The sequence below is a fragment of the Hyposmocoma kahamanoa genome, unplaced genomic scaffold (assembly GCF_003589595.1).
Source record: "Hyposmocoma kahamanoa isolate Upper Pololo Valley unplaced genomic scaffold, ASM358959v1 180, whole genome shotgun sequence".
NCBI lineage: Eukaryota > Metazoa > Arthropoda > Insecta > Lepidoptera > Cosmopterigidae > Hyposmocoma > Hyposmocoma kahamanoa.
In genome coordinates this window covers 5,097,991-5,119,490 of record NW_020653711.1, presented here as the reverse complement: position 1 = coordinate 5,119,490, position 21,500 = coordinate 5,097,991, and the positions used below count along the sequence as shown (strand labels likewise).

Below are 21,500 nucleotides of genomic sequence, written 5' to 3'. Positions count from 1 at the left end.
AAAGCCTAAAATCTCAACTGAACATTTTTACTTAAACCAATAGAAAGTTACCACTGTGAACTTCTTTTTGCATACTCCTAGCTACAGCCTGTATAAAAACGTGTTCTAGCGAAATTCTATCGTAAACAGTATTCTCATTTTGGCCATGTTTTTAACTCCACCTGTTTTTTTAAGGACACCGTTAAAGAAATTGAAAACGCGAGTGTAATATCAGGATTATATATTTTGACAGTTTATGCAATGGGCTTTTTTTGTTGTTTCAGATATTGTAAGAGAGGATTTTGATACACAATCATTTTAAGAAGGTAAGTTAAATGTACATGATAAGCACTAAACACATCGCTGCCTATGTACAATATCGTAATATTGCAGAACTGGGATTTTTCAACTGGTTTTCTTTTATGATACCAAGTGACAGGATGAATAATGTCGTGCACCTGGTGATAAACGTTACGCTTGTCCATTCATAACAGTTGCAATACCACCGAGAGCTTTAAATCGCAAAGGTTTGAGAGGCACACACTTTACACTGCGTCTGTCACCTGATACTTAAGTTAACAAGTCCCAAAAGTAAAATAAGTAACGTACAAAACTTTCATTATGTTTATTTTAAGCAAAATGACTGTTTATACATTTTATTACATATAATATAGAAAAATCCTGAGTACTAACATAAATGAAAGCAAAATATAAAAAATTAGATGACCTGAGGTTCAAACTCCAGACATTCAGTATTCATACTTTGGACAAAGAGTAAACGAGATAGTACCTTTGTATGTGTAACTAAGTTTCGAGCGGAAAATATATATCTTTATCTAATTGAGAGATTGTATATGAAAAGTTATGTGAATTTTTAAAGAATCATGAATTCCTCCAATCGCGTATACAATAAAAGTATAACTTTTAGCTGCCAATTTTGCGAATATAGTAATGAACTATTATTTTGCCTTACCACCGCCATCTATTGGCTATTAGATTACGATTGGTAATTTAACCTATCAGCGATACATTAGGGTCACCAATAAAATATGAAATAAATTACCAAAATAATAGAGCTACGAATTTGAAATTTTACGAAAGATACTGTGATGAATTGCATATTTATGTATGTAAACATTTTATTGTACAACAAAACAATTTACAATTTTCTTAAGAATGTAAAAACCACAAAAAGATATTTAAACGTATTTAAAACTAAGCATTCATAGAGTGGCTGCGTTTAGGCACAATTTGATTTTAAAGATACAATGACGAACAACATTAAATTCGACGATGGTCTTTATAGTATGCAATAAAAAAAAATATTCAAAAGTAATTTTACAACAAGTACAATGATTTGGAAAAGAACTGATTTTTAACAAATCACAGTTAGAAATACTTTCCGTATTTAGAAACATAACAAACAAAAACTAAGTACATTATTCTCCAAGAAAACCCTTTTAAGATAAAATATAAATTTAAATTTATTTATCGTCTTTTTCAAAGATATATTATTATATGAAATTTACGCGTGATTTCATTTGTTTTTGAATTTTCAACCTCCCATAATCGGCAGAGAGTTCATAAAACAATAATTGAATGGCGTGTGTAATCATCCGTATAACAACAAAAGAACAATTTTCACTTGTTTATATTTCAAAGGATATAATCATTCATGACATATAATTAATAGGAAGTGTATAATTTCGTTAAGATATAATGATAAGCTAATATAATCAATTTATGGTTTATGTATTAAAAAATTATAATACATTATTTCGTTTTACAAATAGTTGAATCGCCTAAGTTATTAGATTAGCAACTTTTTCTGTTAAGTGGACATGATTTTCGTACCAAAAAAACTAATTGCATGTTTTGTTGCTTATAGAAATTTAGTATTGGCTATTCGCCGGTCATTGCCGCGGCACGCTCGCTTCGCTAGCTCGGTTCGAGGACCGTTATGGTCGCAGTTCTAACCTTTTGTTAGGTTGCAATCATGATTAGGTCGTATTTTACACATTAGGGCTGCAGGGTGCAGCGTGCCCTCGATTTTCGCGATTCACGCGAGTCACAGCGGTCACACCGACTCGCTGTGACTTGTTTAAACATGTAGAACTAATGCAGGTTGTTTGAGTCCATGACCATTGGTCATGAGACTTGCAGCGATCAGTCGTCGCAAGTCGCATGCGACTACAACTACTAAATGATCAATTAATGTTCCTATTATTATTAAATTATTACATAAGTTAATAAAATTATAATAATGGACCCAGATCGGTCAATTGATGCTTTCGTTCGTAATCGCCATAGAATATTAAATGAATGAATATTAAATCTCCTTCTTCTTTTCCTTCCTATATCACGGACCCGTAAAACTGAATTTTCCAACAAAAAAGTTCTGATACTATATCCATTTTCCCAGTGGCACACCCCGGACACTCCATACAACAATCGAAAGTTATTTACCTCCTGAAAGTTATTTATCCGCACACGCGCAAGTGTGTTCGTGAAGTAGCCGGGTTACCCATCGCTGTCTCGTACTACTACGTTATGTAGTCAGAGAGGCAACATAGCGAAAACTCTAGCGCGAATCTGTTATCTATAATTCTATTAATAGAATCCTAATAATTACACATGTTCATTAGGTACCTATATCGATATAATATTATGTTTTTCATCAATTCACTAACTATAATATTGAAGATTTATTTAAAAAATATATTAAAAGACATTTAAAAGCACTTAAAATGTTATATTTTGGACAGGTACTTTTAAATAATGTATTTGAAAGGTATTTGAAATTGCGTGTCCAAGTTTATCATTACCTAGTTAGTAATTATTCACTACGTAATATTTATGGGCAATACAAACTGAAAATTCGAGAACCCTTGTTTAATGTTACGAAGTTATGGCGTCTTATTGTATAATAATCAGTATTGATATAATAAATCTGTATTATATGTTGAAGAAAACAATAACTGAATGAGTCTCAGACATAAGTTTTCTTTTATACGAAGTAATTCGTTTCATCTTTCGGAAATCGAATGGAACTCCTCTCTTTATCCCTTTAAGGTGATAACAAACAGCGGTACACTGCACAATATGCAAACATTATTTATAGTAACGTAAACTTATGTTATATATTAGCATACAAGTTTTGTAATGAATAAATGAAAACTATATTGATTGATTGATTGATTTAATTTTTATTTTCAAAGACAAAAAACATTTAGTCTTCACACTCTTAAACCTACATAGGTTTGTCTGAGTGTTGCAACTTCTCTTAAACAAACTACTCTTATAAAACACGAATTAATAATAAAATAGACACGAAGGTACATATAAATAACAAAAATCTTATTCACTAAAATAATTCTCGCCATCGAGCTTGAATCGCCAACAACGCAGAAAACCGGTCCCGCTTCCAACGCCAGCGAACATACAGGCTGCTTAATTAGAAGAATTCCAACGTTAATTTATTTTTTATTTATTATTCAAATATTAAATATTCAAATATCAAAGCCGTCTTAGCGCGAAAACGGCTCGCCGATAACCTTGTTGTCGTTCAGTCAATGTGACCGTCAATGTGCGGGGCGTGGTGCGGTATCTAAAGCTAGGGAGGGGCGGTGAGTCCCCATTCTCTTTAATTTTTTATTCTCTCTCTATTAAGTCGTTGCGAGTTGATGCGACCGCAGTCACGATATATCGCCGGCACGCTGCTCGAGCCCTTACACTGTACATTGTATCACACTCTAACAAATGGTAATTGAAATGCATGACTTTTGTTAACTGTTAAATTGAATGTGTTACACCTTATTTAACTTCATTCAATTAGTTGTTGATTATTGTTGAGAAATTTGAATTGCAGATGACATTTTACTTTTATACAGGTGTAGCCAATTATTATTTCTTAACACCACAGATTGTGTCGCAACAACATCCTTTGCCTGTAATCTGCCATCTGTCGTCATCTTTTAGTATTATTGTTGGTCATAGTCAATACCGCCAAAACTATTCCTCACGTGGTGTTTGGCGGGAAGAAATGTTATAAATAAGCACAGAATCATTTTGTATGCTCTCATTTTTCATTGTACTCGGGCTGGAGAAATAAACCATCGCAAGCAAATTATTTTTTATTTATTACTTTTTTAACGTCATGAAATCCTCGTGGATACCCTCCTCCTGGAGGAAATAAAGGGTCAAGTTCGACTACTACCGATTAAAATTTGATAGTTTTCCCTTACCTCACCACATGTCGCGTGAGTCACGCGGTTCTGCAGATGGTTTGAGAAATTTTACTTCCTCATGAGCCACCTTGAGGGGCGGACATGGAACATGTACGTAGCGATCTCTGGTCCACTAGTAACGAGGGACAGACTCCCCTAGACTAGACTCCCGGATCCATGTTACCCGGGCTTCAGCTACCCGTATAGCCCACTTACATCAGCAGCTGAATAGACCTTCTTCTGCGACCAACTCTCTGGTAGCGAATCGGTTCGGGGGTTATATCCTCCCTTTCCCTTTCTCGCAATTCTAACCTAACCTAACCTAGGGGTAGTATCAGGTATATAAGATTATTTTTTTAAACATTTACAGTATAAAAATATTCTGATTGTTAGAATCTGGGGCAAAATAATAATATAATTATAAATGTATAACGCGATCACCGACACGTGGAGTCAATATTGTTGTTGTCTATATTTGTACATGGATTAATGCCAGCCAGCTTAGCTAACTACTTGAGGCGGTCGGATTTCTGTGGCGTGTTGATTTCACCACAAATGCAGAATGTTCTTGAACGTGAATCCCCTAACTCGATTTTGCCATTGCCGAGGAATTCTGACTTTCCCATTTAAATTCAAAATGTTTCTTATAAGTAATAGAAAGCAGAGAATCTTATACACATGTTCCAAAATAATAATATCTGTATTCAAATGCTTTAACTTTACAAATAGTACAGATCATGCAAAACAAAATTTATAAGTGTGAGTGTAAAAGAAAACAAAAGACAAATGAAAGACGTAACAAAATTTAGGAAATATCTCTCCTCTGATAGTCTCAGGAGGCAGTGTTTAGTAAGACGGTACAATAAATATGTATCTGTATGTATATATTAAGAATAAACGGCTATCTGCAAAATCACAATTTTACAGTAGAGCATTTTGAAAGTAAAAACTTGAGAGAATAATATATTTATTTTATTCTGATTATTCTTTACATTATTATTTGCTTTTTATATTGCCTCATTGCTCAAAATTTTAGCTCAAAGTGAAAGTGAAATATTAATTTATTACATAGGTAAAAATGTTTACCTTTAAAACGTCATTTCTTAAGTTACTGCTCGTTTACAGTGGTGACTAGAAGAACGAGCAAGAAGCTCTAGAAATCTCTAGAGCTTCTTGCTCTTCAAGCTCTTTTCAAATAAACTTATATGATATGGAATACACTTTGAATCATATTTGCGTGGAATTTAGACTCGTGTCGTCTTTCTATACAGCTTTATCTAATGCGTAGTTTTCAATTGTAATAATGACTTTTCAAATAAAATACTTTTAATGTAAGTTTTAAACTTAGGAAATAATAATCTTAATATATGTTCCGGAATATTATTGTAAAAACGTATACAATTCTCCAAAAAATAATCATTTACCTTAGTTAAACCTTAGCTAATTCGGCCTGTTACATAAAAAAATATCAAGTTTTTAACAAAATTACTGTAAAATCGTGATTTTGCAGATCATCAGTTACTCTTTGAGGTCATCGGTTATAACAAATACGCGTTTTTGTTTTGTTCCAAAAACTCTTTAATTTCCAAAATAATACTACACACATCAAAAGTGTCTAGGGATCAAGTACGTTTAAGAGTATTGCTGCAATTAGGGTTAATTATATTAACTTTTTTGTATCGCTATTGATACTTTTTAGTGAGTTTTAGCATTTAAATAAGGAATATTGTTTAAAATTCGATAATAAGAAGAAAATCTATTGTCAATGTGGTTTTGTATAAAAATGAGTTATAGCGTTTTGACAAAATCATTACAATATCTGCATCGGAACCGAAACAATGTACATTATTATGGAGAGACGACATCATTTAACCCGAGAAGTGATGATGCGAGCCGTCGGAATGTTGGAAGCTGGTTCCAGGCAACGTGCTGTGGCTTTCACTCTTAACACTACACAGAGCGTCATAAGTCGCCTCTGGACGCGCTATCGCATGACGGGCAGCGTGGCCGAGCGACATGGAGGACGATCTCGCATCATGACTCGCAGACAGGACCGGTATATCCAAAATACTGCTCGACGGAATCGTACCATGACCGCCATGATGTTGGTTACGAGGCTCCACAGCTCCTCAGGCTTGCTAATAAGCGATCAAACAATCCGAAATCGTTTACGTGAAGTGGGTCTGCGATCCCGAAGGCCGCCCAGAGTTCCACCTATTGCACCCTGCAATCGCAGGACCCGTTTACGATGGGCTCGCGAACACAGAAACTGGGAGGAAGAAGACTGGCGCTATGTGTGCTTTTCGGATGAATCCCGCTTCGGTATGAGACCGGATACAAGACGTACTCGAGTTTGGAGAACATCTGGACGTCATGAACGTTTGAGATATTGTCAGGAAGTTCATCCATATGGTGGGGGAACAATAATGATATGGGCCGGTATTTGGATCGGCGGAAGAACCGATCTCATTTGGATCAGGGGTAACCTCAATGCTCAAGTTTACGCAGAGAGGATTGTTTCAGATGTTATCATCCCTTTGCGAGGCGAGTTGGGTGATTCATTTCAACTAATGCATGACAACGCACGTCCACACACGGCTAGAGTCGTAACACGCATTCTTGCCGAAGCTCGTATCAACGTTCTGCCGTGGCCTGCTCAATCGCCAGACCTCAATCCAATTGAGCACGCATGGGATATGCTTCAAAGAAGAGCTGTGCCGAGTATGCATACCGTACATACTCTACAACAATATTTTGACTTGTTACAAAACACATGGGCGGCCATTCCTCAAAGTGATTTTGATGAACTCATCTTAAGCATGCCAAATCGCTGTAATTGTGTGATTCGTGTTAATGGTGGAAATACAGATTATTAATTTTCTTATCTTTACAATAAAAATGAGCAAAATCATCATTTTCGCCATTTTTTTGTCATTTAATTGACGCCGTTAATTCGAGTTTTTTCCCACAATTTGCAAAAACATCAATTTTAGTTTATTTTAATTAAATATAGGGGTAAGCGGTTAAATAAAACATAAGCATTAAAGTAAGAAGTCGTCCTGGAAGACTGGATTTGGTAAATATTGCTTAAATAATTTTTATTTCAAAAATATTCACTTGATCCCTAGACACTTTTGATGTGTGTATTTATATCTTTAGTTTTTTTAATCTATATATATATATATATATAAATCCTCTATAGAGAAAGATGTAATACAATTTTGAAGCATAAAATTGAAACCTTTTTCCGTTACAAGTGTACATTCGCATTAGTTACAAATCCAAATAAGTAATACTTCATATTTATTCGAAAAATAATAGACACTACAGGTAAGGAAATATTAAAGGAGAATAGTCAAGCCCCATGAAAATAAGCCCACAAAGGAGAACATACATGTAATGAAATGAATAATGGAACTCCGTAACTCCATATTGGATTTAGTAAAGGTTCCTTATATCGCTATAGAATACCGGATAAAACCGCTTTGGTAATTTTTTCTTTATTTGTTTTTACTACCATATGTGGGGTATATTGCAGAGACAGCAAAGATTACTACATTCCTCCCTTTCATAAGCTTAACCGACTTATAAAATTAATGTATTTAGTAATATAATAAATATGATTTATTGAAGAAGAAACTATAAGATACAATACATAATATATAGATTATAATACGTAACTGCCTCCGTGGCCGAACGGTTACTATGCCAGACTGCCACGCAGAGATCCCAGGTTCGATTCCCGGACGGGGAGAAATATTTGTATGGCCTACATTTCTTTCTCTTGTGAGTTGGGGGATAATTTGTGGATGTCTATGTGTGTGTCCATGGCACCCGCAAGTTTGTGCGTTATTATTATTATTATTATTAAATAGTATGTTCAGGAGCTCTATTAATAAGATTTTATATGTGTTTGATGTTTGTGTGTGTATGTTGTGTTTGTGTCTTGTAAGAGCGAGCGGTGCGTAAGTCAGCGGCGTCAGGTTGCGACACCGCATTGCAATATGTATTTCTATATATTTTTATTTTCCTTTTATTTTAATTCGGCTAATTTAATTTTAAATTTTTGTTATTTTTATTTCGTCTGTGTGTATTATATAATTTTTTTTTCTTGCCTGTTCTGAGTATGCCAAAATTCACATTTCATCCATTATTAAGATTTATATTACGAAGCGCTTCTGATTTCTTTGCATGTATAGTTAAACAAATATTATTTGCACTGATGAATGTTATCTCTTGGAACGGCTTATCCATTCTATTACAATAGGGTAATAAAACCATTAACACTTTTACTTTTTTTTTATGAATTCTAGTTTTGAATTATTTCTTTTCTCATCTGCCCGTTTTTTTTAACCTGTAAGTACTTTGCAAAATACCTATTCTTGATTCTTCTCTTACTAATGCACTAAAGTTAAAGGGTTCCGCATAAAGATTACGAAGTTTTGAATTAAGTGGCAATACGTAAAAATGTTTAAACAAGTTGTTCACACTATACAGATGGCAAGCGCCGTACCGAGACGGCTCAATCTTTTGTGCTATTGTATTCTAAAGATGAAGGGATGAGACGAATCGGTGCAAACAATATTTCGCCAACTACACTATGTTGTTTACGCTAAACTCGGCATTCATTACCATCTTTTGTTCAGTTTTCTTTTGTGTTTTTTTATCCATAAATCGACTCATCCGTAGAACAAAGACCGACCTATGTGCAATACTGCTTATTCTCAGGATATTGTGAATTTCGTTCGCTGTTCTTAGCTGTGGATATCAGATCGACTGATGATGGTTTTATATTTCCGAAACGAAATAATACGTAAAATTCTGTAAACACCTAGAGCTAGGTCTTATTTTGAATAACGAGATTATGTATTTATCCTCTTTTCGTTGTATAATTAGTTCTGATCTTCGGATGAGTCGAAATAGTCTATAATACTAATCCTTATGACTAATTCGTAAAGAATATATTCGTTTCAGTGAGAATCTTACCTTGCCGTAACACAGTTTCGACTAGACGGAGGGTAAAGAACATTTTTGTTGATATTCCGGTTATATGTTATTAATTATTTATATTAATTAAATTTGTATTGAATTAAAATTCAATTATTTTTTGTGAAATTACTCCACTAGTTTGTTACAATTATTAATACAAAGATCGAATACTCAGAAAAAAATCCTTTTGATTTATATTATTCAAAAACTAGTATAAAGTTCACTTTTAAACGTTATATTATCTTAAACCGTCACATAAGTGGTATTGTAAATATTCGATGAAATAAATTACTATTATTCTGACACTCGGTGCGTGGAAATGATAGCGTTCGACGACGTAATACACCTTAATGCCCATATGGTATCGCTCTAATGTGTGTTGTTCTGAGTGCTGTTTAATTTAATAATCTTTGTATAGGTATTCTGGATACTGTTATATTTCTAGGTATAAATTTAGATGCTAAATTGCAATGAGGTACACATATAAGTAAGTTATCAAAACTTTCAGACGTGGACAACTAGATTGGTTTACTTCAGCTACTTTCATGGTTTAATGACATACGGCATTTCGTTTTGGGGTAGTGCCGCCGATATTAATAGAATCTTTGTCCTGCAATTTATAACCTGGGCCCCAGAGTGTCTTTGAGAGATAAGTTTAAAGTGATTAACAGTGTAACACTAGCATCATAGTACATTTTAGAAAATTTTATTTATGTAGGAATAGTATTTTTTTTTATTAAAAATTGTGACAGATTAACACATGGAATAAAAATAAAGTAGCTATTCTTAACAGTCGCCTTCACAAGGTCACAATTTCATTTAAGGGGTAATGTATAATCTTATATAATAAGATTCCGCTTGATATTCAACATTTGCCATTTATGAGGCTTAAAACTATAGTGAAACAAAAATACTGAAGGTTATTATACAGCTTCTGCGTACTTGGAATCTTGGAATAGAATCCGTGATAGTGACCCGTTTAGCTCTTGCAGGTAGTCTCAATCTAAGACGTTTGAAATAAATAATATTTTAAATGTTAAATGTATTCAAATATATACTTAAAAGAGCCACCCTTAGAGTTTCTTGCTTATTCTTCTCAGGGGACTTACCAATGTGCAGTAGAGTTTAATTAATATGAGGATTTCAAATGTAATTTGCTTACCTGTGAAATAAAATTGATTTGCATTTGAATTTGGAAATAATGAATTGTCAAAGAAATACAGTAAAATACCGAAATTTTATTATTGACGACCTCGGTCTATCGTTTATCTTTTTTTTTTGTTTATTTATTTAGAACAAGAGTACATCTAATTCAGAATTTGAGAAACAGATATGGTGGCAATACTTCCCTGGACGAACTCTTTTGCAAAGAGCTAGTTAGCAGTAGAGCTTCTTGTGAAAGAGATCGTCTAGGGAAGTACTACCACCAGACCCGTTTCTGACGACAGGCAGTAATATGAGCATCGCTGCGTTTCGGTTTTGTAGGGTAAAGGTGGTGAAACCACTGGTACATGGACTTGTCAACTTTATGTTCCAGGGTGACGGGATACTTTGCTAGTGCTAGTACCCCTAAGATCCTTGTGATTGAAATCTCTGAGTGACACTGCAACTGTTGGCGGTAGACGTGTTGTTTACGACCAGGCACATGACACTTTGTCTTGATAATTAAAAAAGTATAGGCTTTTATTTTTTAAGTTTATTCAATGTCACGTTTGACTACCATGATCGATACCTCCAATGAACACTATGCCAACCTAGTTTTTTTACCAGTTCTGTTTTTATTTTGTTTTCTGTTTCTTTTTTTCACAAAATTCGTTTTTTTTTTCGAATTTTGTTTTCGTTTCTTTATTTTTTTTCACAATATTCTGAGAGCTTAATATTAGTAAATAAATTATGGCTGTTTACAAAAATAACAGAAAGTGGTGTCGATATTAAATTATTTTAGCGAAATTACTCAACTAGTTTGTAACGTTTGTAGTTATGAATACGAAGATCGAACACTAAAAAAAAATTCCTTCCTTCCTTCGGTTTCCAGGAAGGCGTTGGTTTGAATCCAGCCGGTTCGACGGATTTTTTTCTTAGTGTTGATAATTACTGGCTTTTAATTAAGACCTCGGGTCCAATTACCGGTACACAGAAAAAAAGGATTTCTACTAATAAGAAAGAGCAATTTCTCAAAATACTTGCTATTTCTGAAAAATATTTATTAAAAGTAATAAAATATTTTCATTATAAAAATACTGCTTATCTTTTTCTAATACAATTTTACTCTTAACTTTATTCTAATTTTTAGACAAATACGTTCACTTCAAGATTTTATTTCATTTCTAATCAATTAATTGGACATTACTTACATCAAGACATTTTTACCTCTTACGTCAAATTTAAATAATCTTAAATGAATTCAAAATTTCTTGGGAGCATTTTAAGAAAATATATTCTTAAACAAAATTAATATAGATAGTAATATAGATAGATTAATATTCTAAATTCTAGAGTATATTTTTAAAGCAACATTTCGTTACGTTTTCATAGTCAATGTTGTCGTGACATGTCGCCGAAGGTGCACTCGGTAACGATTACTTTTACTTGTGCTTGTAATCATAAACAGTCATTTATCCAAAGGAACAATATGTAGTATCCCTAGTTTTTTAGGGTGTTATTTGTAGCCATAATTTAAGAAATCTGGTTTCAACATGAAATCAAACTACACTAGTAACAAGCACAACTTTGACATGCAATTAGTTCCATCACGCCACTGCTATTAGTTGTACTTACTCTGAAACGCGCTATCGTTTTGTTAACTTCAATAGTATAAGTCATCTCATATATTTTGAATTGTTAGAGCTTTCTGCCGCTGTAGCATTTATACGGCACTGAATGGTATTTGAGAAGATTCCGCCCTATTTCTGCTACTTTAAGGTTTGGCACTGAACTGTGTGCTTTCACGCCAATGAGACATACTGTTGGGTCCATAACCCTGTAAATTTACCCTTTTTGATATTAGAAAACATAAATCTTCAGTCAAATAATTAAGTACCTCTCAATTTTTTTTCACTCTTTTTTTTTCAGTCAAAGTCGGACATTTCTAATAACTAATAAATATTTTGTTGAATCTGGAGTGGCTTTGTGACTTGAAGTAAATTAATTTGCTCTTGGATTAAATATTTCTGTCTTATAACTAAAATACACTTTTGAGACGTTTTTTTACTATTATCAAGTAATTATTCTATAGCATCTATAGGGAGAAGATCGTTTTGTTGGATTTAATAAATTTGTCTTCATAAAAAGAATTTTGTCTTTTTCTAAGTAATCTGTTGTTTCCGTGTATGTACAATTCTGTAGTTTTACATTTTAGAATTCACAAAATCTGAAATTAAAAAGATATCATAGCATCATTGGCCATGAAAATCTGCATCTGATTGCAGAAAGTTATCCTAAAGGTATCTAACTGGGTGACGAAATACTTTCGTAGATTTCTCATAGATGGTTCTACGGCTAAAAAGTCGTTGAAAAACCAAATACAAAGATACGACAACAAGCACATAGAAAATTTCGTGAGGTCCGCTGGTTCGTCTGTGGCTTAGTTGGCAGAGCGTCTGGCACGGTTTGCTAGAAGACGTCGCTTCGAATCCGGCCGGATCGAAGGAATATTTTCCAAGTGTTCGATCTTTGTATTAATAATTATAACAAACTAGTGAAGTAATTTCACATAAAAAAGAATTGAATATCAATTCAATAAAAATTTAATTAATTATCCTTTTTTACAAACCAGTTCGCCAGTATAGCACCAAGGCGCGACGCCAAAGGACCCATCACGGGGAACGACGGGCAAAGCCCGGACACGGCAACTATCGTTATTTTGATGAATTCCTGGGGAAACTTGTTGTAACTGAGAGGGCTGTTGTGAAGTTTTCTTTACATAGTGATGTTCATTTTGTGTGAGACAATCAGTGATTACTAGATATGTAGTCTATTTCAACGTTTCAAGGGTAGAAACAAAAAATCAATGATGTAACGGCCTGATAACGAGTACGTACATGTAAAAGACTGATTAAGATTATACTTACGCTATTCATCATTAGCTTGCACTAAGATGTGCCGATATATCGGACGAGGGTTTGACATTGCCACGTCTGATGACGGTTTCGTGAAATTTGGCAGGAATTACTAAAATACTTATTTGTTATGCAAGGCTGCAAAACTGCTGTTAGACGTAAGTGCTCGTATTGAAACCTGGGGTCTACTCTCGATCTCCATTCTACATCCGTCCGAAACAATTACTGTCAAATAACTAATATTGGACAAAATTAAAAGACAAGTATCCAGTATGAAGCTTCATTCGCATCACGCGTCTTTTCATTTGGTCAAGTATTGCTTATTTGGCAGTAATTGTTTCGGACGGATGTCGGAAGGAGATCGAGAGTAGACCCCCTGAGCAGACGAAGGTAGCTAAGATTGAACCAAGAGTGAAGCAGGTGGTTCAAAAACAGAAAGCTGGGCGTAGTGGGGATTTCAAGAGACGAGACGCATAACAACTTTGCTGTCGAGCGAAACACACATCATTTCACCTCACTATAGCGAGAAAAATGGTAGATAAAAGAAAAACAGCTGAACTATAATAAATTAGTTCTATTCATTCATACATCAAAAAATAATTTAATAAACATAATTAGCTATCGATTCCAATTTAATGTCAACATTTTGAAGGATAAAACATATCAACGAATTCAAATTACATAAATAAAAATAAAAAAGTGCCATTGTGTCCTTTTTCATCGAAAGAAAAAGTTAGGTGCACCACAGATCGTCAAGTTCGAATTTTAAAAACTTTTTGCGCGTAGATTTCTAATGAGAAGGAAAGCCTTTTCGAGCTAGTGAGGTGAAAAACACATCGTTTTGCATTTCAGAGATATAACACCAAACATAACTTCAAGCTTGGAATGTAATAATAATTATAAATAGACAATACTAGTCTATTATATAGTCCCACTGCTGGGTACACTGGGTCCCACAATGAGAGGGCTTAGGTTGTAGTACTCACGCGGGCACAATGCTGATTGGGAACTTCACACATCATTAAATTGCTTTGTAAATGTGTACAGGTTTTCTCATCATGGTTTTCTTCTTCGAAAAGCTCACGATAAATTTCAAATAAAATTTTGCACATAGACTCCGAAAACGTGCCGATGTGCAAGACCGGGTTCGAGTTAACCACCCTCTGTTTAACCATTTCGTGGACAGCACATAGATAGTAGCGCACAACGTTTTTTTTGCCGTAATGCTTATATTGGTTCTATATAAAATATTTAATGTATGTAAATGATTGAATTTTATCACTTCTTCTCTATGAAAAAACCGTAGTAGTGTATAAGTTTTTTAAATTTATTTTATAATACCAAGTGATGGGACGAACAAGTCGTGCGCCTGGTGGTAAGCGACATGCCTATCCACAACAGTTGCAGTGCCACTCAGAGCTTTATATCGCAAAGATCTTAGGGGTACTGCCACTGTGCCCGTCACCTTGAAACATAAGTTGACAAGTTCCATCAAGGTTTCCCTACAGCGGGGCTTTGAGTGTGTGCGTTATTATTGTTATTATCTTTTTTGATTTCTTTTACTCAGCCTATTGGCTAGTTTTAACCACACTCGCGGACCGAGATCAAGTCCCTAAATGCAATATGGTGTGTATTTGTGTGGAGGTTGTGTAATAAGAGCCTACTTCGTCTTCTTCCATCATTATTATTATAAATAAGAAGAGAAGAGAAAAAATGATAAAAAATGTTTACACCTGAAATCGAAAATCAACACATTATAATATTATTGCGGCTGCGTCGGCTAAATTTGAAAACCTCGTAACTCCGTTTTTGGACGAAATCCTTTTTTTACTCTGCAAGCGCAATATCGGGCAATCAAAGCTTGAAATATACTCCAAGTTGACAAATCCCAAGTACCTGTAATGTTATCAGCACCCTACCAAACAGGAACGCCGTAACACTCACATTATTGCTTGGCGGCAGAAATATGTAAGGTGGCAATATTTCCCTTGACGAACTCTTTCACAAGGACCTCTACTGCTACTTCATGATAAGTTTATGGTAAACGCCGCTACTGTCCATGAAGGGGTCCAGAGGCGATAGGTAAGTATACTTCCACCGCAGTCGCTAGGAAAAGTACAAGAGAAACAAGGATGAATAATAAACTTAATGCCCAAACACAACCAAATACAAGGTCCTTTGATTGATCATCCCACAACCGGTATCGGTATCCCAACATGATTTATACAAAAGGTGCACTCTGATTATCCGCTTGACTCAACCGCGGATTTATCGTCGACCTGTCCGTTGTTAGAAATTCAACTGAATTATGGGAGACACGGGTCGTGAACTTAAAGGTATGGGAAGGATATTTTGGGTTGTTGAAATAACAGGGTTTTTTACCTCTTTCGGAGAGTGAAAGATATATATACTAGGTTTCGTAAATGCACTTTCAAGTTTGCAACAGGAATTGCGCATTTTATATCATATATAAATATGTATGTTAGGTATTATGTATATTTATTTATTTAAGATTTACCAACATTTGACTACATTATTACAATCTTATTAATGTAGGTAAGCTACGAACGTCTTAGAACAAAATGTTGCAATTAGTAAAAAGCCTATAAAAATTGACAACATAATGTAACACCAAATAAAAGCAAAAATAAATAACAATTAATATCAATGGCAGCAACTAAACCTAAAATATAAATATAACAATGCATTGGATCTACAACAAAAAAAAACTACACAAAAATAATAATAAAAGTACGTACTTGTTGAGTAAATGAATGAAGTGTAAGAAAAAAAAAGGAAAAACAAAAAATACATATTGAATTAATTGGGAGTATAATGGAACGTATCCTGCTAGGTGAGTCACTAATATCGAATCTGTCACTATGTTCATTTACCAATTTTCTTAGCTTTGAGATAGAAGAATTCGATCCAAAATCTGTTTATCGTAAACAGAGGTGGAAACAGAGGAATTACTAATTATTCCGAGCGTATCTAACTGGAACACGTATGTTAAATTTATTTAGCAACTGGCGACAGTCGACTTTATGAGTAAAAATTTTAGACCCGAAGGAAAAATCAATAATTGTTCTATGTTCTTCTAGGAAACTCATTCGGTAATGTGTTAATTGTTTCTTATAAGATGGTAATTTCTTTCTCGAGATGTTATTTGAGAAAATAAGATGCCGCATGAACCTATAACTAACGTAACTATATAGATATGTATATATTAGGTTTGTTTGTTATGTATATAAGATTATATATTTATTACGTTTATCTTATTAATACATTATTAATTTAATATTTTGTTTAATTTTCCGCATTCGTGAATTTCGGTTTTCCTCAAAGATTGACCGCCTTTTGTACCATTATGTGTTGTGGTCTATAAAGTTTAATGAATTTTTTAATTCAAAATATAACTCTTAGTAAACTTTTACGGAAGATCCTGCCTTATAATCTGACCCGGTTAATGGATTATTTTTAATCTTAATTTAATTTTAGGATTTAGAGAACCTGCCAGTCCTATCACAACCTTATTCTAATTGTCATGCAATTTACGTTAATAATGATTTTTAATGGATGTTTGCCTACAAAAACTTCATTTGTGTTATAATGTGCAGTTATAAACAACTTTAAAAGTAGGTTTTTAGTTACTATTTTTTTTATATTTTTATAACCTACATAATATTCACGTGATAGTAATAGATATGCACATTACAATCACTTCACACTGTTTTTGCTTTTGATGCACCGCAACGCACTACCCTCGAAAGTGGTGGCTAAAAATCAGTTTTTTTTTTACTTTTGGAGAAATTTTGCACAGAGGCACAACCTATTTGGCTTGCTTTAGCACACACAAACTGTTGATCTAATGATATGAAACATACTACTAACCTAATGGTTAGTAGTATGTTTTTGTATTTTTTTAAATTTATTGTATTGTGTAACAAACGTACTTTATGTAATAGACGGCCTTAAGCCAGATTGTTCACTTTTAGTTCTCTAAGAATCCGCTACATGGCATTGAACCATTTGGCGTTATTTCTGAATCGCAGTGTTAAGATTTTCCCTCGAATGGTGACTACTCGAACACAATTTTGTTAATGTGAAGAGAATTCTGAGAATCTCGCGGAACGGTTACCAGGAGTCGAGTAGAGGGAACAACTGCCCGGACCTTCCGCATATAGGGTGAAGTTGTATTGGCGACATACAAGGTGAAAATAAAAATCTTCTGAATAAACAACAATTTGGAGTTTCACGTGACTTGGATCTGCGTAACCTCATCCCACGGAAGAGAAAACCACCTTCCTTTACAATTGCTATTTGCTTTTATTTTATTTTCTTGAATTTTGATTTCAGTGTATCTCATTTAATCAATTTACTGTATATATTGTTGTGTATGTGTTTTGTGTATTTACAATTTATTAGTAAAACCACACATACACTATACCACATCAAAATATGGGGTTTAGCAGCTAACACTAATCTAAAAGTTCTTCAAACGTCACAGAAAAAATGAATAAATACTATTTAAATATCGACTACCTTACCTCTAGTGCGCAACTGTACAAAAACACTAAATTAATGAATATTGATAAATCATATAAATACTTTACATGTTTACTAATTCGAAAAATATTATTAAAAGTTATTCAAGCTGACATCAAATTCAAAACCAAAAATGAACACACGTAACTTAGGCGACTGCGAAATGCTAATAACATAATATTACGGCTACCACGAACCAACTATGGCAAAAATAATATTACCTTTCTAAGTGCACAAATATACAATAAGTTGCCTAACAATATTAAAGAAACTAAAACACTAGATAAATTTAAAAGGAACTTAAAATTCATCTACTAAATGAACCTTAAAAGCGATTAGTAAAGTAATTCAAAATAATAATAAATAAATAATAATAATAATACGGTATACCTAGATATAGAGGTTTTGTCGGGTCAAGGCAGTTTTTCTTTGTGTTCGATCTTAGTATTAATAATTTAAACAAACTAGTGAAGTTATTTCATAGAAATAAATTTTACGTATATCACGATGGTTAACAACGTAAAACTCAATAAAAATCCATAATAATAAATAATTTCAAATGATAAATAAAACCTACAACGTACTTTCCTTAACACATCTAGTTCTTGCCAACCTACAACGTACTTTCCTTGACACATCTAGTTCTTGCCAATCTGTGTAGACTACGCTTGCGCGAACGCATGATGCTCTTGCCCAGTATGTTATGTTGGTTGAGTCAAATCTACCCACCACTTAAAAGTGTCATATTTGTATTATATAGATTTTATGCATTTAGCGCTTCTCGCACGACATACTGTGTTTATAGCTTATGTAACGTTATTATATTTAAGTTTCTCATTTAAGTGAATGTAAAATTCTTTTGAGAAAATATATTCTTAAGGCGTATGTGATGCAAGACAATAAACGTTATATCTTTCTGTTTATCACGGTAACGGTCGCAGTGGCAGTGCCCCTAAAATCTTTTGCGATTTAAAGCTCTGAGTGGCACTGCAAATGTTGTGGATAGACGTGTCATTCACCACCAGGAGCACGACGTTTCGTCCCGTCACTTGATATAATATATTATAAAAAATAGCCATATTATGTGTTTTCTGTACGCCGCGCGCCGTGGGCATGGTTTTTATACTTTATTAAGGTATGATCTTTGAGAGAATCTTTTATTTATTTGTAAAAATATCAATTTAAGGATAACTAATTAAAAAAATCTTTACTTATGTAATTCTTTCGAAAAAGGTATCTTATTTGAGATATATACACTTTTACAATTCGTACCTTGACTCACATTTCTTACGAGTAATAAATTATCAAGCTTGTCTTAAGATTACATCTGTACCTATTTGATAACAATGAAAGATAAAATAAGTGGGTAAAAGGGGTACAATATTCTTGAATTTCCTTTATTTAAAGCTACATGTCTCGTTAGTTGTATCACTCTGCAAATATGAGCGGCTTTTGTTTATAGATTTTTTGAACAACCTTTTAAAATGATTTTGCATCCAAAATTTCTATCCTAATATTGCATAAAAGAAACTGCACTAACTTTCAATTTTTGTACCTAGTTACTGTTCTGTATTGCCGCTGTAATTTTATGCGAAGCAAAGAATATTTCATTTATTCATTCATACATTCATTTAAATACTACTCATTCAGTGAATAAGTAATTCAGTTCATGCTACTTAGGTAATGACGTTTCTTTGTATACATAAATCTAACCTAACCGTCTCTCCGTAGCAATCAATCTTCACGTACCTGTTTATGTTTTTCACCTGTCTGCATTTCACTCACAAAGCCATCACAATTTATACGAGTGTGTGTGTATACCTTATTACCTTCTAATGTTACGAAAAGTTAAAAATAGAACATATGATTGGTATAATGAAATGAAATATTTATTAACAATGAATTTGTAATGCTCGTCTATTTTTACCGCAATAAATGTGTATTTCGCTTATTTATTGGCTCCAATAGACTGTCGCCGTTTCGCCATCATGTTTCGTTATAAACATTGCAACTTGTACAGAAGATATATGACAATAGAAATGTATTTGTTCAATACGATGTAGCATTTGCACGCTGTCAGTGTGTTATGAAATAGTTTATAATTATAATAATCTGAGTACAGAGTACTAAAAATCGACCTCAAAAGTTCGTGGAATCACATTTATTTGCCAAGTTTTATTGAAATCGACTACCAAAAAATGCGCGAAACCGGATTCGTCCACTAGTTTGCCACGCTTAAAGATGGAATGCTTTCTTCAAATTTAAATGGGACCAAGACTGAGATCTCTTTTCAACAAAAAAATAATTATCAATATCGCTTCACAAATGCAGGAGAAATCGCGTAACACATATACAAAAGGAAAATACAGTCTAATTGAGAACCTCCTTCTTTTTTTAAAGTCGGTTAAAACAACACGTGCTACTCCATTCAGTAATAACTCCAGTCCACCGATTACCACCACTTACATTTTCATAGGACGAGCTAGCAATCATCAAATCTGTTAGCAAAGTTAAATGACAATTAAACCCGTTTTGCTAAAAAAATAATCCTAAACCCAGGCAACAGCCATTGTTTACCCATGGCATGTAACTGACATTCTATTTGCGAGAACTGCCTCCGATTGTTTCAGTTGACAACAGAAAGTGTGAAATTGTATTAATCTCTTTGACTTTATGCTGCTATTCCGATCCAAGTTTTAATGGACTACGGTTTAAAGGCCGTTGTTACTGTTTTCATCAAATAGTCATTATTATAATATATATGACTAGACTACTAATATGTATATCGTAGCAGTGGAGCTCCTTGTGAAAGAATTCGTCCGGGGAAGTACTGCCACCTCACCTATGTGACTTAGATTTAGCGACAGTATTTTTACTTTTACATTAAAAAACACTCCCTGCTGGTACAAACTATAAAGTCCATATAATATTTCCATTAATATAAGGGACAGACCACGGTTTTTCAGGAGAGCCAAAAAACGATTTTATTTTTATAAATCTGTCTATAACTTTTTACTGTCTGCTCCAATTTTGATCATGTCTAGAGCAAAGTTTCTTAGAATTTTCTCTTCTTTCATGCTATAAACGAACGATTTAGTTAAGCCAATGGTTTAAAGTATAGCATATGCCTTAAATTAAAAAAAGATCTTTAGTTGTGCCTTACGTTACTAATATTTGATGTGTAAATCATCGAGCACAGTGTAAGCAGAAAGAGAAATACAAATAAAAATTGTAAAGGAAGGACAATAGAATTACGTACAATTTTCTATTTCTCTTCCCGCTTACACTATGCTCGACTGTTTACACACAAAATATTATTAATGTTAGGCACAATTAAACACCTTTTTTTAATGTTTTTTAACGTAGGGGACATACTATATTTTAAATCACTGGCATTCTTAAATTTTAATAATATCAATCGATAGAGCGGGAGCTTGCAACTCGTTTTCGACAAAATGTCCCTTACGTTATTTGATACTTCTGGTATCGTATGTCTCAGAGAGTAACTGGCCTAGTGGCAGTGCCCCTCAGATCTTTGCGATTTAAAGCTGTCAGTGGCACTGCAACTGTTATGGACAGGCGTGTCGCTTACCACCAGGCCCACGACTTGTCCATTCCATCACTTGGTATCATAAACAAAGCAGGCTTAGCATGAACACTAACACCAAATATTTTTCTCCTGATATAAATTGCGTATATTTGT

General features: G+C 33.7%; 1 protein-coding gene across 1 annotated transcript in view; it reads left to right on the top strand.

The window, feature by feature from the left end:
• The first annotated feature begins 261 nt into the window (after positions 1-261).
• Positions 262-21,500, top strand: part of LOC113226046 (TWiK family of potassium channels protein 9-like) — a 253,117-nt gene continuing 231,878 nt past the window's right edge. Inside the window, exon 1 of the mRNA XM_026458550.1 lies at positions 262-305. The gene's annotated coding sequence lies outside the window, so the exon portion shown is untranslated. The remainder of the gene's footprint in view (positions 306-21,500) is intronic.